Here is a 19,249-nt window from a genome sequence, read left to right as displayed (position 1 = left end):
GTTTCATTACTCAGTTATTTTGGGGGGGTTCATAATACATATGTAGATCAATCAGCACATGTTTATTTAGCATCTAATATGAGAAACACATTGCAATAGGTACCATATGGAAACGGGTTAAAAAAAAGGTGAAACAATCCCTTTTTATCTTTGATTTGTTTTATTTTAGTTGCTGAAATTATGGAAGAGCTTGGAAAAAATCAACAAAAGGCTAACAGTACCAGTACAAATAATTCAAGTGAAAAATGAATGGTTTAGTAATCAATGGTTTAGCTCCAGGAGTTAAAAGGAGAATAGAATTCATTCCAGATTCCGTTGTTAAGAAAATCAGAATTGATCCATTTAAGGTATTTTCTAGGCATAGAAAAATGGGTCCAATATTCACGGTATATGAAATGTATGGGCAAAAAGAATGTATAAATTAAAGTTGAATGTTAGTAACTCAGCTTACCTGAAGTGAAGACTTTTAATAGGTGGGTAGTGGGAGATAGATTTACAAAATGCATTAGCTCACCTTATAAAGGGCCTCAGTGTGCTATCAAGAGATGTGGTATAAATGAAAAATCACTGAATGACAAGGGAATGACATGACTAATATATTGTTTCTGGAAGGTTTTGGCAGCAATGAACATTGCCAATTAGAGTTGGGGGATTAGGCTATTGTTCCATTCTTATAATTTAACATTCTCCACATCATCAAGTTTAGGAATAAACTATAAGATCACCTTAGATACATCTTGGTATCTCAGAGATGGCTTGCTCTTTCATTTAGCAAGGCATTAGATGTTTCAACAGCACAATCTCCTCTTGACAACAGATGTCAAGGTCAGGAAGCTTTCCTCAAAGTTCTTCCACATGTTTATAACTCACTCATCTCTGAATGAGCTAGCCAAACCTGGAGTACTGGATAAAATATTTATCCAAGAAGAAAGTTTAGAAATCCCAAGATATTTTCCTTTTGAGCCTAGCCCTTGAGTTGTATGAACTTGTCCTTGAATTGTGTGAAGGTTTTATACTATAAATGGCTATTTTCAAAAGTTGGTTGGAAGCCCAATGCTCACCTTTCCCGATATTCTTAAATGACATTGTTTTTCTCAATGTATCATGATAGAACTAGTTATTTCATGTGTTTCTCAAATTCATTCCACTTGGTTTTGTGAATAACAATCAGTTTATGTATCTGTATTGATTAAAGAACAATTAGATCAACTGCTCTCCTCCCAATCAGATGATCTTTAATTTTAGGAAGATCTTGGCGAGCTAAGAACTCATAGGCCCATGGAATGGAGTCACATAGTATAGTGGATATGGTTAACTGCTTTCCAAATTTTGCTCCCTCTTCTTCCCAGGAGCACAGCTTCACTCTATTTCCAAGCCTGAGCAGCTGGAAGATGTGGTCACATAACTGAATTCAAGCAAATAGAATGTTCTCAGCAATGATAAGTGCCATGTTTGAAGCTAGCCCTTAACAATTCCAATGCATATTTGCCATATTCTTTATCCTTTAAAGCAAGCTGGATTGGAGATGACCATTAGGTTGCGTTCTGAAGTCATAAAAAGAAGATGACAGACTTTTTATTAACCCAGATCATTGAATGACTATGAGAACATGGGTGTTCCCCTGATATGTTCAACTACCAGCTATTGTTCCATGAGTAAAAATCAACTTCTAGTGTGTCTTAATTTACTCGGGCTATTATGACAAATACAACAGACTGGCTGGCTTAAACAATAGGAATTTATCACCTCCCAGTTTTGGAGGTTAGAAGTTCAAAATCAAGGTGTTGCCAGGCCATGCTTTTTCTAGAGTCTGTAGCATTCTGGTGATGGCTTTTCAGAAATCCTCCCTCACAAGGTGATCTGTCTCTTCTACATCTTGTTTCCTTTGCTTATAAGGAATTCAGTCACATTGGATCAAATCCACCTTCATTTCATTCGGCCATACCTTAACTGACATCTTCAAAGCTCCTACTTACAAATGGGTGCATATTCACACCCTGACTCATTTTAACTGATAACACGTTCAAAAATCCTATGTACAGGGCAGGGAGGTGGTGGCTCAGTGGCAGAATTCTCACCTGCCATGCCAGAGACCTGGGTTCAAACATTGGTGTCTGCCCATGCAAAAAATTTTTAAAAATTAAAAAAAAACCCTATTTACAAATGAATTTAGGAACTCTAGATTGGGACTTCACCCTGTATTTTGTTAGAGATATGACTCAATATATAACATATTTATGCTGGTTTGAAAGGATTTATGCAACTTGGAAAAGCCATGTTTTAATCATAATCCCATTTTGTAAAGACAGCCATTTCTTCTAATCCCTATTCAGTATTGTATGTTGGAAACTTTAATTAAATTATCTCCATGGAGATGTGACTCAATCAAGTGTGGGTATTAAACTTGATTAGTTGGAAATGAGTCTCCACCCATTCCAGATTGGTCTTGATTAGTTTACTGGAATCCTATAAAAGAGAAGATTCTAGAGTTGGGAATGATGATAGCGGCAAGAAAGTCACAGCAGAACGTCACAGAACCACAAAGCAGAGAATCCACCAGCCAGCGACTTTTGGAGATGAAGAAGGAAAACACCTTGCAGGGAGCTTCATGAAGCAGGAAGCCTGGAGAGGAAGCTAGCAGACGATGCTGTGTTTGCCATGTGCCCTTCCATTTGAGAGAGAAACCCTGAACTTCATCGGCCTTCTTGAATCAAGGTATCTTTCCCTGGATGCCTTAGACTGAACCCTTCTGTAGACTTGCTTTATTTGGGACATTTCATGGCCTTAGAACTGTAAACTTGTAGCTTATTACATTCCCCTTCTTAAATGTGTTCCATTTCTGATATATTGCATTCCGACAGCTAGCAAGCGAGAACAATATTGTTCTGGGATCATTACATGTTTTGGGAACTATTTGTTATATAGTAGTGAGTGCACCACAACTAACATACACAGTCGACATTTGGTTCTGTTGTACATAATCAATTTTGTGTTCACAGCTTTAGTACAAAAGTTAAGGGTGGGTCTGGTTACATAACCATTAAATTTTTTGATGTTTTATGGTTTATTGGGGCATATTTAGATGATTAAAGACTGTGAATAATTGTCAATTAATTAGTGTGTATTCTGGAAGATAACATTTAGAAATAGTTATAAATATCACCAGTCCCAAATTTATGTTTCTTACCTTAATATTTTCTGTTACCTAAGGCTATTCTATGAGGACAGAATTTCTTACCGTATTTAAGGCAAAAATATTTTGAAGAAATCTTCTTAATCATGACTTTCAAATGTATTCTCATTATATGAACTATTAGTTCTCCACTTTTTAGAGGGTTAGTTATTTTTGATCAGTTAGCCAAGAGTGTTTATATATATATATATATATATATATATATATATATATATGGAACCTCCTGTATGTCACATACTTATTTAAATGGTAAATATTCTTTGTAAATCTGCTTTAAAAAATAGAATAAGTCCAAAATGGAGTAGGAATAGTTGGGATTAGACTGGATATCATAGCTATCTTTACCTCACTGAATGTTCATATAAAAATATAAATAGGATTATAACAAGTTGAGTTCTATTCACAATATAACTCACTAAAATTTGTTAAGAGCCTATTTTTAAAAAAAAATCCTATTGTTCCCTATTTATAGCTTAGAAACACATTAATGGATTTGGAAATGTACATTTTCTTCAATTTCTTTTTATTTATGTGTCCAGATGATGAGTGTGATGTAGAGTAGAACCGACATACATAGAGACGTTAGGTTTCATGGTGTTACTGACAGGTGAAATCTAATATCTTTTGGAAGGTGTTTTACATTGCTTAAGGGAATTTTGGAGGTACTTCATCTTTTTGTTGTTTTGTGTTGCTTTTTGTTTTATTTTGTTCATTAAGTAGAAATCACAGATGTTGAATGCAAATATCTGTGATAATGCATAACACTTACTTAGGACATAGGTCACAGATTAAAATTGTGATTTAGAGCAAAGCCAATAATAACTTCAACATTAATTGGGGATGCAATTATCGTCTCAACATCTGGCTCATTCTAATATTTTAATGATAAACTCCCCATTTATTCCTCCTTATGTGAGGAAAATTTCACTTTCATTTGTTAGGGAAATTTTTTCCTACTTTTGCATCTTCTCTATACTAATTGATTGTATGAATGGTCAAATTAAACTAAAAATTTTTATTATTTTCTTACATATCGCTTACTACACATCTGTAATACATTGCCAAATTCTAAGGGTGAAGTCATCTTAAATATAATGTTCAATATCACTCTTCATTCAACTTGCTATTCATGTTGTTGAATTCTTATATACATGATATCATCAGTTTCCAATCTAAATCACTAGTAGATATTTTATTCTAAAGCATTAAAAAATGTGAGGACAACTAAGCAATAAATCATTCAATCATCACTGTAATTCCAGCATTCATTACCTAACAATAGAAATGTAATAGTTCTATCTCAGTCTAATATTACTGATTTAAAAAGAATTTATTTTCCTTTTTTCCTCCTTCTATCTCTTTCAGTGTAAAACATTATTTAGCATTGTCATTGAAAAAAGAGTGGAAACCATAAAAAATTCACATCATTAAGGGCAAAAATTAGAATCTTCTCGTAAGGTTTTATGCAAGAGAGAGAGAGATTATAAATAATAGGATGGAATATGATCATTTTAGAAAAATGTAAAATGCACAATGAAAATTAAAAGTATTTTTGAGTTATATTTTTGTAAATACATACTTATGATAATTATTTTTTCTACCAATGATGCACAAGATAGATTTGGGTACTACAAAGAAGTTATCTGGTGATTATAATTTATCACTTCCTTTTATTTATTATTACTTGCCAAAATATTTATTTTTAATTTATTATTATTTATTTCAGGGCTCATGGTCTGGGAATCGAACCTGGGTCTCCCACATCAAAGGCAAGCATTTTACCATTGAACCACTATTTTTAATACTTATTATTAGTTAACAAATATTTTATGATTTAGTAAGCACCAGGTGCAAGAGTTTCTCAGTGCATCAGATATTTTAGTATTTTTGAGCCCTTACAAGTCCCTGGGGTAAGCAGTATAATTACCCCCCTGTTATAAGAGGAATCTAAGGCACGCTGAGGTTAGGTTACAGGTCCAAGGGTCACAAGACCAGTAAGTAGCTAAGGCAGGATTCCAACACAGACAGTCTGAGCCAGAAATTGCATTTTTAACCTGTGTGCACTGCTGACTCTACACATATTCAAACAGCAGTTCCTTCTTAATCCTTAAAGAAATAAAAATAAAAATAACCCCTGTGCCTTTTGCTCTGGTTTCTCATTTTCCTTCCCAACTGGCAACCTTTTCGTTTTTTGCTAACTCTGTCTTTGAAAACCAAACTAAGCAAAATCACGGAAACATATCCTTCTATTCCTTCTCATAGTTGTAACCGCAATGTTAGGATTTAAGCAATGATTATGATTACTGACTCATTATATAAATATTTCTGTTTTACATTCTCTTATATTAGAATAGCCAGAGGGAAATACCTGATGTTTATTATATGCTAATGTTTATTAATGAAGGACTTAGGGTCAGTCCATAACTAAACCCACCCCAGTTGCAAAACTATCTTGCAAGATGGAGCTGGAGCTAACCTGACATGCGCAGTAGCTTAAACTTTAACCTGTAAGCGACCTATATCCCATTATAATACTAAAACTCATGACCATTATCATATTAAGGCTGCCATTTTCTTACATGCATTCTATGACTAAGCATGTAATCACTCTGTGCATTAGATCATCTTAAACCTTGGTATCTCCAGCCGTTGTGCTCATTATCCTAAAACAGGCCCATCTTTTGATTCTATAAAACTATCAAGTTCACTGAAGTTTGAGGCAGATTTTTAGACTGATAAACCATCTGATCTCTTGCTTCATGCTTAGTAATAAACTCTCTCTCTCTTTGAAACACTGGTGTCTCAGAAATTGGTCATCTGAGCACATCAGGCATCAAATCCACTGCTTTTGAGTAGTGGCACAGGCAGACTTGATTATCCTTTAGCATTTATTTTGGTGATTTTTTTTTCATTTGTTGGTTGTTTTCATTCATTTTGTTTGTTATTTTATGTTAATTTACTATTTAAAGACTTTTTACATCCCTTGTGTGTCAGTTGATACATGACAAACTTTTGGAACTCAAAATTTCACCATAATTATATGTTCCCAGTTTGGAATTTTATGATATACTGGGAAATCTGGGAGGACTGAAAACTGTGATTTTGATAATTTATTAATATTGGTAACGATCCTAAAAGTGAAAATTATGCTTTAAGATTTGAAAAAAAGTGAAAACCACGACACTTTTTAGGATAGGTTATCAATAGTTTGCTACATGTTTTTCCTGTCAGTTAAAAAATAACACAGAATCCAGCATGCATTATGAGTAAATAATGCTAATAAAGTAATTATACAAGAAGGAGAGCTTATGTTCTAGTTCCACAAATTACCAAACTAAATGAGTAGGAGTAAATGAGTAAACACCTATTTTCTCACTTGTAAAAGAAGGCTGCACAAAAGGCACTTTTGGGCTCTCATCCCTTGAGTTTCTTTCACTCTTGTCACAGATCATTCCCTTGCTGGAAACACAAATGTACAGTGAAATCCACTAAATGTGTATTTTTTATTTTAGAGGAAACATTTTTGTTTTTGCAAAATATTGGAACACAAATTTTCCAAATCAAAAAGAATCTGTGTACTCTAAATTCAGAGCTAGTAAATAAATATGAAAACTTCAAATATGAAGCAATGATTAGAATATGAGAAGTCCTATCGAGACAAAGAGATTGACTGAGAGAACAAATCAATGTAAAGGGACATATCCTCTAAATTGAAAGAAAAGCACATTTTCAATCTAGCCCCACAACTCACCAACTCCACTTGTAGTCAGCACTCTTTTCCCAGGTGCATCCTCACTTCAAAGCCCACATGTAAATATGTTTTGGACACCAGCACCAGGTCATAATTTGCTCTGTAATTCTAGATTTTATTTTCAATATAGGAATTTTCAAGGGAGCAAATTGTGTGCAGTATGCTTTTGGAAAGTTCTAAAGGTTAAGTACAGTATCAAGAAATTTTAAAAGTCAAGGGACCTCTGAATTGTCCCAAAGTATATATTCATCATGAACCTATCATTTGACCCTAGGGTTCCAAATAAAATATATTTCATATAAAAAGTAATTTCTTTTTCTAGCTTTGTCCTCTCAGGACCTAGTAAAAAAATCTGTACAGTAATTCCAAGAAACATGCTCTCTTCTCTTGTGCCATCCAGTTTCAAATTTTCATTTATGTTACTCCTTGTAGTTCAGAGATATAATAGCTTCAAAATTGGAACTCTCAAAATGCTTCTTCTAAAATCCCGACTTCTTTAGTCCTGTTCATGCCAAGTTCATAAGAACAGGTCAGACCTGAAAGTATTGTGTTCATGTCAGCAATAATTCTAGTCCACTTGGTTAACTCAGTGAGATTGAAACTGAAACAAAAGCAAGTTTTCCCCAAGCAAACAAATAGGTGGAGCTGACCTGATGTTTCCTGTGAGTAAAAAGGCTTCTTTGCTCTTAGTAAATCTTTAGCAAATCATTCATAAGTGTTTAGTGACTGGATTCACGTTTTCAAATCCATTTATATCATTAAATGAACTATTGAAAGGGCAATATTATCAGGTGACTTTTTTTTTTTTTTCCACATGGGCAAGCACCAGAAATTGAACCTGGGTCTCTGGCATAGCAGGCAGGAACTCTGAGTCACCATGGCCTGCCCTATCAGGTGACATTTTACCACTTTAGAATGAAAGTTTCATTCCTCAAAGCATATATTTTAATATTCCCAAAACTGACATTTCTTTGTGCTGCTTCTCCTCTCCTGAATGCCTCTCATCTTTCTTCCCCACTTCCTTGTGGCTTACCCCTGTCCCTCAAAACCACACTTTTAAAAGGGACATATTCCTCAATACATTTCTAGGTACTCACATGTCCTATAATCCTGCCATCCTCCTGGAAGTCATTTCATCACATTTCATCATTAAAGCATCTTCTTGGTCATTGAGTTCTGGTTGGTCAAATGTCGGGTGATGATGAAGTTATAGAATTTCTTTCATTGAAAGTCAGTATCCCTTCAGTTCACTTACTTGAGTGATTCAGTATCTAAAATACAGTAGAACCAAATACTGTAAAAATGCAGCAGTGATCAATGATCAGTGCAGCAGAATCCTTGAGTCATCTCTGCCCAAACCAGGGTCTCCTCAAGGAGATTCCAGCTGTCAGAATATTATTCACCACCAAATCCATGCAAGGACTCTGTGAATACCAACCTGATTACAAAACGCATGAATGCAAAAGCTCCTAAGTTTATAAATATTTGTCCTTAGGTGCAAGAGTGAAGAAGATTGCCTTAGACCAAGTCTGTCTTTCACAGTTCTAGGAGTCAAAGATTTTTCTGAAGCCAGCGTAACTTCCTGTAGTGCCCTTACAAATAAAGCCCTAATAACGTAGTCCTTGGATAATCCAGCACCCGATTGAACTGATGGTGATGGGACTTGCTGTCAAATATTGGATGTACATCAGGAAAGGAAGACCAAGAAAGAGTTTAATTTTTTTTTAAAAAGGGGTCATTAAAATAGCTCCAAACCAAACTTTTAAAAACTATTATGCAGACTAGATCATTTTTGTGGATTGGCCTGGAAGCAGTTGAGCATTGTTGATTCTAAGGTGTTTTTATAGGTAGGGGTCTTGCTATCACATGATTTTTTGTCAGTGATTTGGCCCACGGATCATCAGAAATCACTTTCAACATATTTTGAGTGACAGTGCCTGCTATCTGTCATCATCAACAGACATTTGCTGAATGTAATTAGGTGTGTGTGTGCAAAACTGGGCTTGGCTTGACGCCAGCTGTTTCCATCTGCAGCTATTTCCAGAACAAAACCTCATTTACTGATGATGCTTCCAGGAAGGAAGACACATTTTAACCACCATTTTCAGGGCAGATACTACATTCCTGCTTAGGTTCCTTAGCATCCTCATTTTGCTGTATGACAATCCCAAGTTTTTTTTTTTTCTTTTGCGTATAGGGAAAACTCATTAGCAAATATTTAAAATAATTCTTGTATACAAGAGGCTTTCTACAAAAGTATGATCACAGTAAAGAAAACAGGTTTAACCTTGATATATTCCATTGAAGGATGAGCTAAATTAAGTACCGATGCGATTTTAATTGCTTCAGGCACAAAAGAAAGCAATAAAAAAAAAATGCTTCTCCAGAGTAAATGAGGGCATAGGGCAGAGAATTCTGCTAGCAACATAAAAGTGCCTCAAGATTTGATTAGCAACTCTTGCTCCCATCTGTTTTAGGTTTAACACCTAATTCTTACCAAATCTCTTTTTTACTCTCTATCTTATTTGAAAAATAGATAAGTGGAGATCAAATAACAGCAACAAAAACAACAGTATAGCAACAGTTTATCATCAGGGCTCTTCAGAGAAACTGAACCAACAAGACACATAGATATACATATGAAGGGAATTAATTTAAGGACTTGGCTTACCAGACTGTGGGGGCTGGCAAGTCTGAAATCTATAGGGCAGTCTAGAACTTCAATAAGAGTTGATGTGTAGTCTTGAGACAATGTCTACTTCTTTGGGAAATCTCAGGTTTTTTTGCTGTTAAGGCTTTAGACTAATTAGATGAGGCCCACCTTCATTATCAAGAATAATCTCCTTTAATTAAAGTCAGTGGATTATAGATGCTAATCACATCTACAAAATATCTTCAAAACGACATCTAGGTTAGTGTTTGATCAAATCACTGGACACCTTGGCCTGGCCAAGTTGACACATAAAATTAGCCATCACAAACAAAATCAGTTATTTCAAAATGTTTTACAGGATACTCACTTGAAAATGTATACAAAGTGCCTGAGTCAATCTAACTTTTGGAGATCTGGCATTCCCTACCAATGTAAGCTTTTACAATGATTGATATATTAGGCATCAATTCAGGCTCTAAAGTTGGCACTGTAATCTGTGAAGACTTTAAAACTCTCCTATACACTGAAAGGACACTAAATAATACTTTAATACATTCACTGAAATAGCTGGAAAGAATGTTGCTATCCCAGAAACTTTTTACTTTCAGAACACCTGATTCGCTCATAAACCGAATCTTATTCAGTAGGACAAGAGCATTTCCTTTCAGAAGACAGGCGCATATTCTTCTTATTATTCTTATGCATATCATTATTTCTATAAGGTATATGAAAAACTGAGACCAAAAGGAATGTTATTCTTAGATATATGGCAACTCTAATGGTACAGCTAGTGCTGAAATGGGGCTGGTTATCACTTTGAATCTACAAGTAATAACCCTTAGGGCAAATGTACATGGAGTTCCTAGACAATTCTTTTTGATACCTAGTGTAGTTTGTGTTCTATGGCGTTAACACTGGTGGTTTATCAATTCACAACAGATATCATTCTTTTCTGATTTTTAAAATAAATACTTGAGGGTAGGACATTATTATTAAGCTACTTTTCAGTGAATTTTAATATTGCTGAAGAAGACAATTTCAGATTTGTCTGAAGTTACAGAAAAATTAAACACATAGAATTAAAATAAGAAAGCATGGAATTCAGTGCTGTAATATTTTCTTTAATGTGAAAATCAAGAATCTTAAGGAATGAAGCTTGGTAATTGCCTTGCTCACCAAAATGTATGCTGGAGTTCGTGTATACATCTTTTCCTGATGACTTATAAAAAGAAAGATAAAATCAGTCATATTGGTTTTGCCTTGTATCTCACTACTCATATGCTATTTTCACACAGGAATTACAAATCATAGCAACCAACATGCTGGAAAAATTCTAAGTATAGTTTTGTCTTTAGGAACGAAACTATACTACCTCATAATGTTTTACTCCAAAGGAAATTTTAAAAATACATTTGGCAGGGTTTTAAAAAAAATGCCAGAGCTGCACTTAAAACGTATATTGTTGAAACAATTGCATAAATACAGATAAACTTTATACTCATCCTTTACTGTTCACTAACTATACAGAAAGAGTGTTTCAAAGCCCAATAATTCTTATATTGCAGTTTCAGATACTACATTTCTGCAAGGGTAAACAGCAATAATTAAAGTGATTATTGTTCCAGTCTTCTGGCAGAAAAGCACATGTTTATTTTAAGCAATAGATGCTCAGAGGATATTTGAAAATTCATTGTTCTATCTGAACCACAGTCTCATAAGGAAAGAGGAGAACACACATATATCTGCAGCAAGATTTTTACAAGCCTGCAGCAGGCTTTCTTGCCCATGTAAATAATTTTGCTGCTGAAGAGCTGAGTCATTGCTTTTTCCAACAACTGTTTCTCACTAAGCAAAAGAAAACAACACATTTTTTTTTCCCCAGGAGCTAAAACACAGATGTTAATTTGAATGGCTATGTGTGGCATTTGAGAATCTTTTAGGCCAACATTTTACATTGAGTCTAGGGTATCAAACTGACCTCAGTGAGGAGCCTCTGGCAGCCCTTAGCATGCCAGCAACAACCCTGGCTCATTTTGGATTGCAGAATGAGGAATCTGAAGGACTATTAAACACTCCGTAAAATGTTCAAAACAGATCAGCATAAAGCCATATATTGCAGGTGTTTCTGTAATTGGAAAAATGCTCTGTGTTCACTGGCCCCTCAAATTCACCCGATTCTCAAACACTCCTTTGGGTTTTACAAAGCGGTTCAGGAAACCTAAGTGCTGACTGCACTTTTCTGAAAATTCAAGCCTACACATTTTGTGTAAAGTCAAGACATGTGTTTTCATTTACCACCAACCTTTATTTAAGGAGCTGGCATTTTCATCAGGACGTTAGGCATCTGTGGCTCCTTGTTCAAGATTGCTTGAAATCAAAGATCCTAAATGTATAATAAATTCATCAGGAGTTAAGGAATATGTTGCTCACAGAATATAAATGTACAAACCCCTTTATAACTACATTACAACTTTGAGCTAATGACATTCACAGACTAATCCATAGATTAATCCAAAAAAACATGAGAGCATGTTTTATCTGAATACTTAGTTCATCAAATAAATGCCTTAGAGAACTAAACATTCTTCCCCAAATTCTACTATTCTACAGGTGACATACTGATATAAAATATAAAGACCCAATGAAGAAAAACTATCATTCAGTCTTTGAGTGTAGAGTGTTTGCTACTTTGCATGCTGTCCCCTCAGCTTTGAAATCTCTTTGTTCTGTGATCAGGCTCTCTGGTTGCTTTAGGAAGAAGCATCTGCTTGTCACTGCTTCTAGGGAAGTGACACCTCACCATATTTTGAGAGAACAAAATCCGCGGCTGCGCCTGCGATTTGTCAAACAGATAATTATACCCAGTGGAAGAATTAAAAGTCAGTTTTCACTAAAAAGACAGCTAAAATAAATGAAAATTTAAAAAATCATCAGTTATTTAACTAAAATAGATCTTTTACGGAGGATAGAAATTAGACCGTCTCCATTCAATAGAAGAAAAACTAGACAAGAATCCTTCATAGATACTCTTGAGTTCTCTTCATGAATTATAAAATATGATAAAGAAGGATGATAAAATATATGATTTGGTGATGAAGACACTCACTGGGAAAGTCATGTAGTTGTTCTTTATGCAGTATTATACTCTCATCAGAAACTCTCTTTGTAGTTTTTATTCCACTAGTAAACTGACTAAAGTTAAATTTAAGTGCCTGAAATATTTTTCAAAACTAACAGTCATTTAGGATGGCTTTTCTTTACTGGACATTTCTATTAGTTATATATCACCTCATATACAGTTTGTATTTTCATTTTGCATGTACATATTATAATGGTTTCCCATTTGTAAATTTCCTTTCTTGAAGACAGTACCAGCCAAACTAAATTATGAATATATGGGAATGTTTTAATGATAAGTATGACTTGTTATGCATGCCGTCTGTCTAGTAACACATTGGTATAAAGGTATTGAAAGTATATTTATACTTTCATATTTATGAATGTTGCAGAAATCCTTTGTACTCAAGGACAACTGGTATATTTCTTTGGTATAAATACCATTAGGTTTATTTTTATAATTGAATGTTATTGGTTTATTACCACTTTCTTGTAACCAGCAATTGCATCATTTTATTTTAATTGATGAATTTCAGTTTTGCCTGCATTTCCCTGCTGAAAGGTAATCTAACAAAATAGATATAACAAGTGAGACAGACTTCCGGTTACAGATAAACATTTCATTACACAAAAGAACGTGTATAGCTCCAACTACAGAGAGTGTTAAAATGTATTAACCTTTAAAGGATAGTGCAACTTAAAACACATTGCTCAAATAAAGATCTTCTTAGAGTAGCAATTCTTCTAAGTCATAATCACAGTAAGATTTTTAAAAAGGGAAAATGAAAGGATTGAAAGAGTATTTTCATGTTTAACTTGCAACTATAGGTAAGTTTTTTCTGACACAATAGATGAATTCTTGCTAACTGAAGGAATCAGATAATGAATCATTTTTGCCTATATTAAACTTAACTAAAGTCTTCCTATTAAATGTGGGTTTTTACTTATGAAATTAAATTTATCATTGAATTGGGAACAAATATTTGTTTATGCATAATATTGATGGCTTGAGTTAGTGAAAACCCTTAGCAAGAAGAGTTAAGAATTACTGATTGCATATGTAGAATGGTATGAGTTCTAAATGTTGGGTTAATTTCTTTTTTCTCTTTTTTCCGTTAATTAATAAAAAAATAAAAATAAAAAAATAAAAAAAGGAAGTGAAAAGAAAAAAAAAAAAAAAAAGAAGGGTTTCAGGATGAAATTCTTTATTTAAACCCCAAGAGGGTGACAATTGCCCAAAGCTGTGCATTTTCCAAGAGAAACGTATCATTCATTAACAGCTTGCACAGGGTCAGTGTTTAATTTATACCTTTATACTTTTACAAGCAGTTGTACATATTAGTTGATAGTATTATATGCAAAATTTTGAAAAATAAATGTAAATTATAAGCCTTGCCCTCTTAAAAATATAACTTAAAAACTTGGAAATAGTAAATATTCAAGATACATAAATCTTTGGAATAGACCTATCAAAATAAAAGTATTTCTATATTCTTTTTAATTTCCAAACTGCATATACTATCACACATGTCACAAATGGATTGTTGTCCGTATGATGAAAAACAAGAGGCAGAACTGTATGTGTTGTTTTATCTGCCTACTTTATTTAATATAACTTTTTCCCATTAATATTGTAAGATGATATTGTTTAAATTTTATGGTAAGGTGGATATTTTAGTCTCAGCACCCATACAAACACACACATAGAAGTACAATCTAAAAAACAATAGAATACATAAGTATGAGTACTAAAAATTACTTTTTCACCCAAAGGAAGGCAGAGAAGTAGGGACAGAGAAGCACAAACAGATGAGAAAAAATGAAAAACAATTACCAAGATGATAGACTTAAGCCAAATCATACCAGCTTTTACATGAAATCAAATATACTGATTATACCTTGTAAAAAGCAGAGATAATCATATTGAATTTTTTAAAAAGTAAAAGCTCAATCCAGCATTATACTATGTAAAAGAAACATTCTTCAAATTAAAGGAAATGGATTTTAAAGTAGATGGGAAGCAACATATTTACTGTGGAAAAGTTAAACATTAGGACTCGTGTGGTTATATTAAAAAAGGTAGCCTTCAAGACAATTAGAAGCAGCAAAGATAAAGATACATAGTTTATGATTATAACAGTTCAATGCATCAGGAATCCATAAACAAATTTAAATAAACATGTTTAAATCATGTGAGGCAAAATTTGACAAAACTAGAGAAAGGAATAGACAAAGAGTTAGAGAGTTTAACATTTTTCTTTCAGTGACTGATAAAAAAGCAAAGAAAACAAAGCAAAGCCGTATATTTGAAGAACTCTATCAACCAAACTGGCCTAAATGACATTTATAGACCATTACATCATGCACTTCAGAATGATATTTTCAAATAGACATAGAATTTTCATCACGATACAATATAAGTTGAGCAATAAATCAAATTTCAAAGAATCAAAATTATTTTAAAGTATGTATTCTCTCTCTGATAAGAGCACTACTGCAATAAATGTCAGAACAGTGAAATATCTGGAAAATAAAAACAATCTGGAAATTAAACAATGAACTTCTAAATTTCCTGTGTCAAAAATAAAACATAAAAGAAACTTTAAAAAAAATTGAATTATCTTGAAAAATTGTATTAGAAATGCTTGCACGTTTGAAACTGCTAGGTACCCCAGAAAAGCCATACTCTTTTAATATAATCTTGTGGGTACAGACTTATTGTGGGTAGTTACTTTTGATGAGGTTTTTCCATGGAGATGTGACCCGCCCAATTGTGGATGAGACCATCTGGGGGGCGGGGTGGGAACTTCAACTAGTTATTTCCATGGAGATGTGACTTTGCCCATCCAGGGTAGGTCTTAGTTCATGGGAGTCCTTAGAAGAGCTCATGGAGAGAGAGAGGAGAGAGAGAAGAGAGAGATGGAGAGAGCTTAGAGTCAACACAGAGAGCAGAAGGATGGAACCAAGTGACAGACATTTGGAGATCCTAATCTAAGAGATGAAACCTAGGGTTGCCCAAGAAAAGCTAAGTGAGGGCCTACAGACCCTTAGAGAGAAAGCCACTGGAATGAGAGCCATTTGAAACCAGAATCCAGGAGAGAAGGACAGCAGATGTCACCATGTGCCTTCCATGTGACAGAGAAACCTAAGAGGCCAATTGCCTTTCTTCAGAGTCAAAGTATCTTTCTCTGGATACCTTAGTTTGGATATTTTTATGACTACAGCCATACTGTAAATTTGTAACTTAATAAATCTCCTGTATAAAAGCCAATCCATTTCTGGTTTGCTGCATTCCAACACCTTTAGCAAACTGAAACAAAGTGGAAAAAGATCTAAAATAAATGACCTAAACTTATACCTTAAAAAGCTAGAAAGAGAAGAGGATATTAAAAACAAATGAAGGAGAAAAAGGTTTCAATGAAAATGAAAGGGGAAATAATTAAAATAGAAAATTGACAATGGAGAAAATCAATAAAGATAACAGTTAATGCTTTGAAAAGATTAATAAAATTTATTAATTAGTAAGACTGATCAGGAAAAAACATAATCTATCAATATTAGGACTGAAATAAGGGACAACACTATATATCATACAGACACTAAAATCTTTATGTAAATATTCAACAAATTTAATGAAATGGAAAAATTATTTTTAATATGCAAGTTGTTGAATTGATTTATTATAAAAATTGGCTCACAAGTGTGGGGATGGGCAAGTTCACATTCCATAGGGCAGGCTGTAAGCTGGGAACTCTGATGAAGGTTTTTAATGAATTCTCCAGGAGAAACTGGCTGGCTAACGTAGAGATGGAAATGTTTCCTTCTGACTGCTGAAATCATCCCCTTAAGGCCTTTATTTTTGGATGAGACTTCTCACATTGTTGATTGTATACATAATCAGCCATAGTTGCAATCAATTTACTGATGATTTAAACCCATAATATAGTCTCATAGTAACAAAGAAGCTTGCTTAACCAAACAATTGGACACCGTAACCTAGTTAATTTGATACATCAACTTAATCATGACACTACTGCAATTAAAACACTGATATTAGCAAACAGATAAACAGGGAAATGGAACAGAATACAAATCCAGAAAGAGTTTTATATATTATATTATTATATATACTATATAATATTGTATATGTAATTATATATTATTATTATATATAATTTATTTTTGACCAATGTACCAACTCAATTTATTAGAGATAGGAAAGTCTTTTATCAAATGGTGCTGGAAAAACTGGATGTTTCTATGGTAAAATAATGAACTCAACTTCTACCTCATCCCGATGTCATTTCAGGGGTTCCTCAAGGTCAAAATTATTTTCACAATAATCTTTACTTTTTCATTGTGTTAACATTTGTGCAAATGAGGCAAAAGCAATGATTGGTACAGATTTTGGCAACTTAGCACAAATTGAGACACTGGCATTGAAGTGTATAGTAATCATTACATTCCTCAACACTATACACAAGCAGTAAAATAAATAAATGTGAGATAGTATTACTTAATGGTTTACTTGATGAGCAAAAAAACTTTTAATTTTTTAATCTCAACTCTTGAATATGTTTTCTGTGGAACTGCATTCTTACTTGATATAAGTACTGCTTGGCTGATTAGGCAGAATATTTAGCAAATATTTTCTTGAAAATTAATGAAATGAACCTGTCACTTCTAGGTAAATAATAGCATTTGTTGTTGATGATAAAATTCAGGATTTCAAGAGAAAAATGAAAAACTTTGAAATTTTTAAATTTCATGGAACTGACAGATTTTCCTGATAAGAGCTTAGGTGCTATTAACAAACATGATTGCTTTTTGATGTTGCATAATGAAATTGTGGTCAACGTTTTTAAATGTCCCATTTCCACCGCACTGTCCATGTCAAAGATATTTGTCTCCCAGGCAACCTCAGTCTTCATATTTACTTATCATTCTCTTATCAGATTGATCTTCTTGTGTGTGTGGTAGGGGAGAAGATAGCAAGCTATGGGAGCTAATGGGGATTTCCATTACCTTCTCGCAGACTCAGCAATGCCATTAAAAGTTTATGGTTGTGGGCGGGCCATGGTGGCTCAGCAGGCAGAGTTCTAGTCTGACATGTCAGAAACCTGGGTTTGATTCCCGACACCTGCCCATGCAACAACAAAAAAAAAAAGTAAAAAAAAGAAAAGAGAAAGTAAAATTTATGGTTGCAATTTATTGTCACTTTTGTATTTATGGCATACAGGCATTTTAGAATACGAACTCTGTCATCCTGAAAGAAATATAACCTGAATTTTATGGCATTTAAGTATCACCTGAAATAATTTCTTAAATGTCTTTAAGTGCACAGAAACAATGGTGAAACTGCACATATGTCTAAGTTATGGAACCTATAATTTTGCTGCATTTGAAAAATGTAATCAAAAGTTAAGAGTTCAACAAGATTATCTTGTTTCCAAAGTTATTTTGCTGGAGGTAGGCAAAAATGGAAGGTGCTTGATTTCAGACAACCAAAAAAGAGTGGAAAATTACTGTTTCAGGAATTTGAGCCCTAGGAAATATGGCTCAATGTGTACCTGCTTTACAGAAAAAATAAATTTATACAGCTGTGAACAAAACCACTATAATTTGCAATACTCCCTTATTTTCTGAAGTATTCTGTTTCCCAGTCTTTGCTTTGCTCTGAGTCATATGGCTCATCAGAACAAAACAAACACTCAGGTTCTCCGCTACCGTATTTTAAACTGATATGTTAGAAATTATAGTGCTGACAAGCCTGATAGGATTAGAATGCTGACACATGGATAATCCAACTGTTTGTTTTAGCCTCATGCGGTTTTGGGTAAACACTGCAGTATCACCTGCCTCCTTCTGCATACCCATTAAAAAATGCAAATAAATACTGGCTTACTTTGACTTTAATGGTTATGATTTCTATGCTTTATATTTCTCACTATCTTAGCACCATTCTAATTATATTCAGAGTTTGGGCTTTTGAAAACTTTAACTATCCTAAATGTACTTTTTTTTTTTTTGCGGTACACAGAATTTATCTAGTTTTCAGTCAATGAGCTTGGAGCACCTACTGCATTAATTGATTACATGATTTGTAGTGAAGGAATAAAGAGGTAATTCAAGATTAGAGTATCACCTTTAAAATATATCTAGTACAAACAAATTCTGCAATTTTGTGGTTCTTTTTTAAATGATTTCTTTTCAATGTAATGCAATAAGCCTGAAAAATAGAACGTTTTGAGAACAAAAACAATAGAGTAAACAAACTAGGTAGGATAGTAGGCTACTAAAATTAGAAAGAAAAACATTCATTAGTTAAATATTTAGGCTTCACATTTAATTTCCCATGTAGTCAGTTCAAAGATGTTATTTATAACAGGATACAATATGTCATATTGTGTGATTGTTTAAATAGGAAACTGACCCTGCTGAGTGATACTTTTTTTGTTTTTGTTTTGTTTTTTTGCATGGGCAGGCATCAGGAATCGAACCCGGGTCTCTGGCATGGCAGGTGAGAACTCTGCCT

The sequence above is a fragment of the Tamandua tetradactyla genome, chromosome 26 (assembly GCF_023851605.1).
Source record: "Tamandua tetradactyla isolate mTamTet1 chromosome 26, mTamTet1.pri, whole genome shotgun sequence".
In the NCBI taxonomy this organism is placed as follows: Eukaryota; Metazoa; Chordata; class Mammalia; order Pilosa; family Myrmecophagidae; genus Tamandua; species Tamandua tetradactyla.
This window is presented reverse-complemented; position numbering follows the sequence as displayed.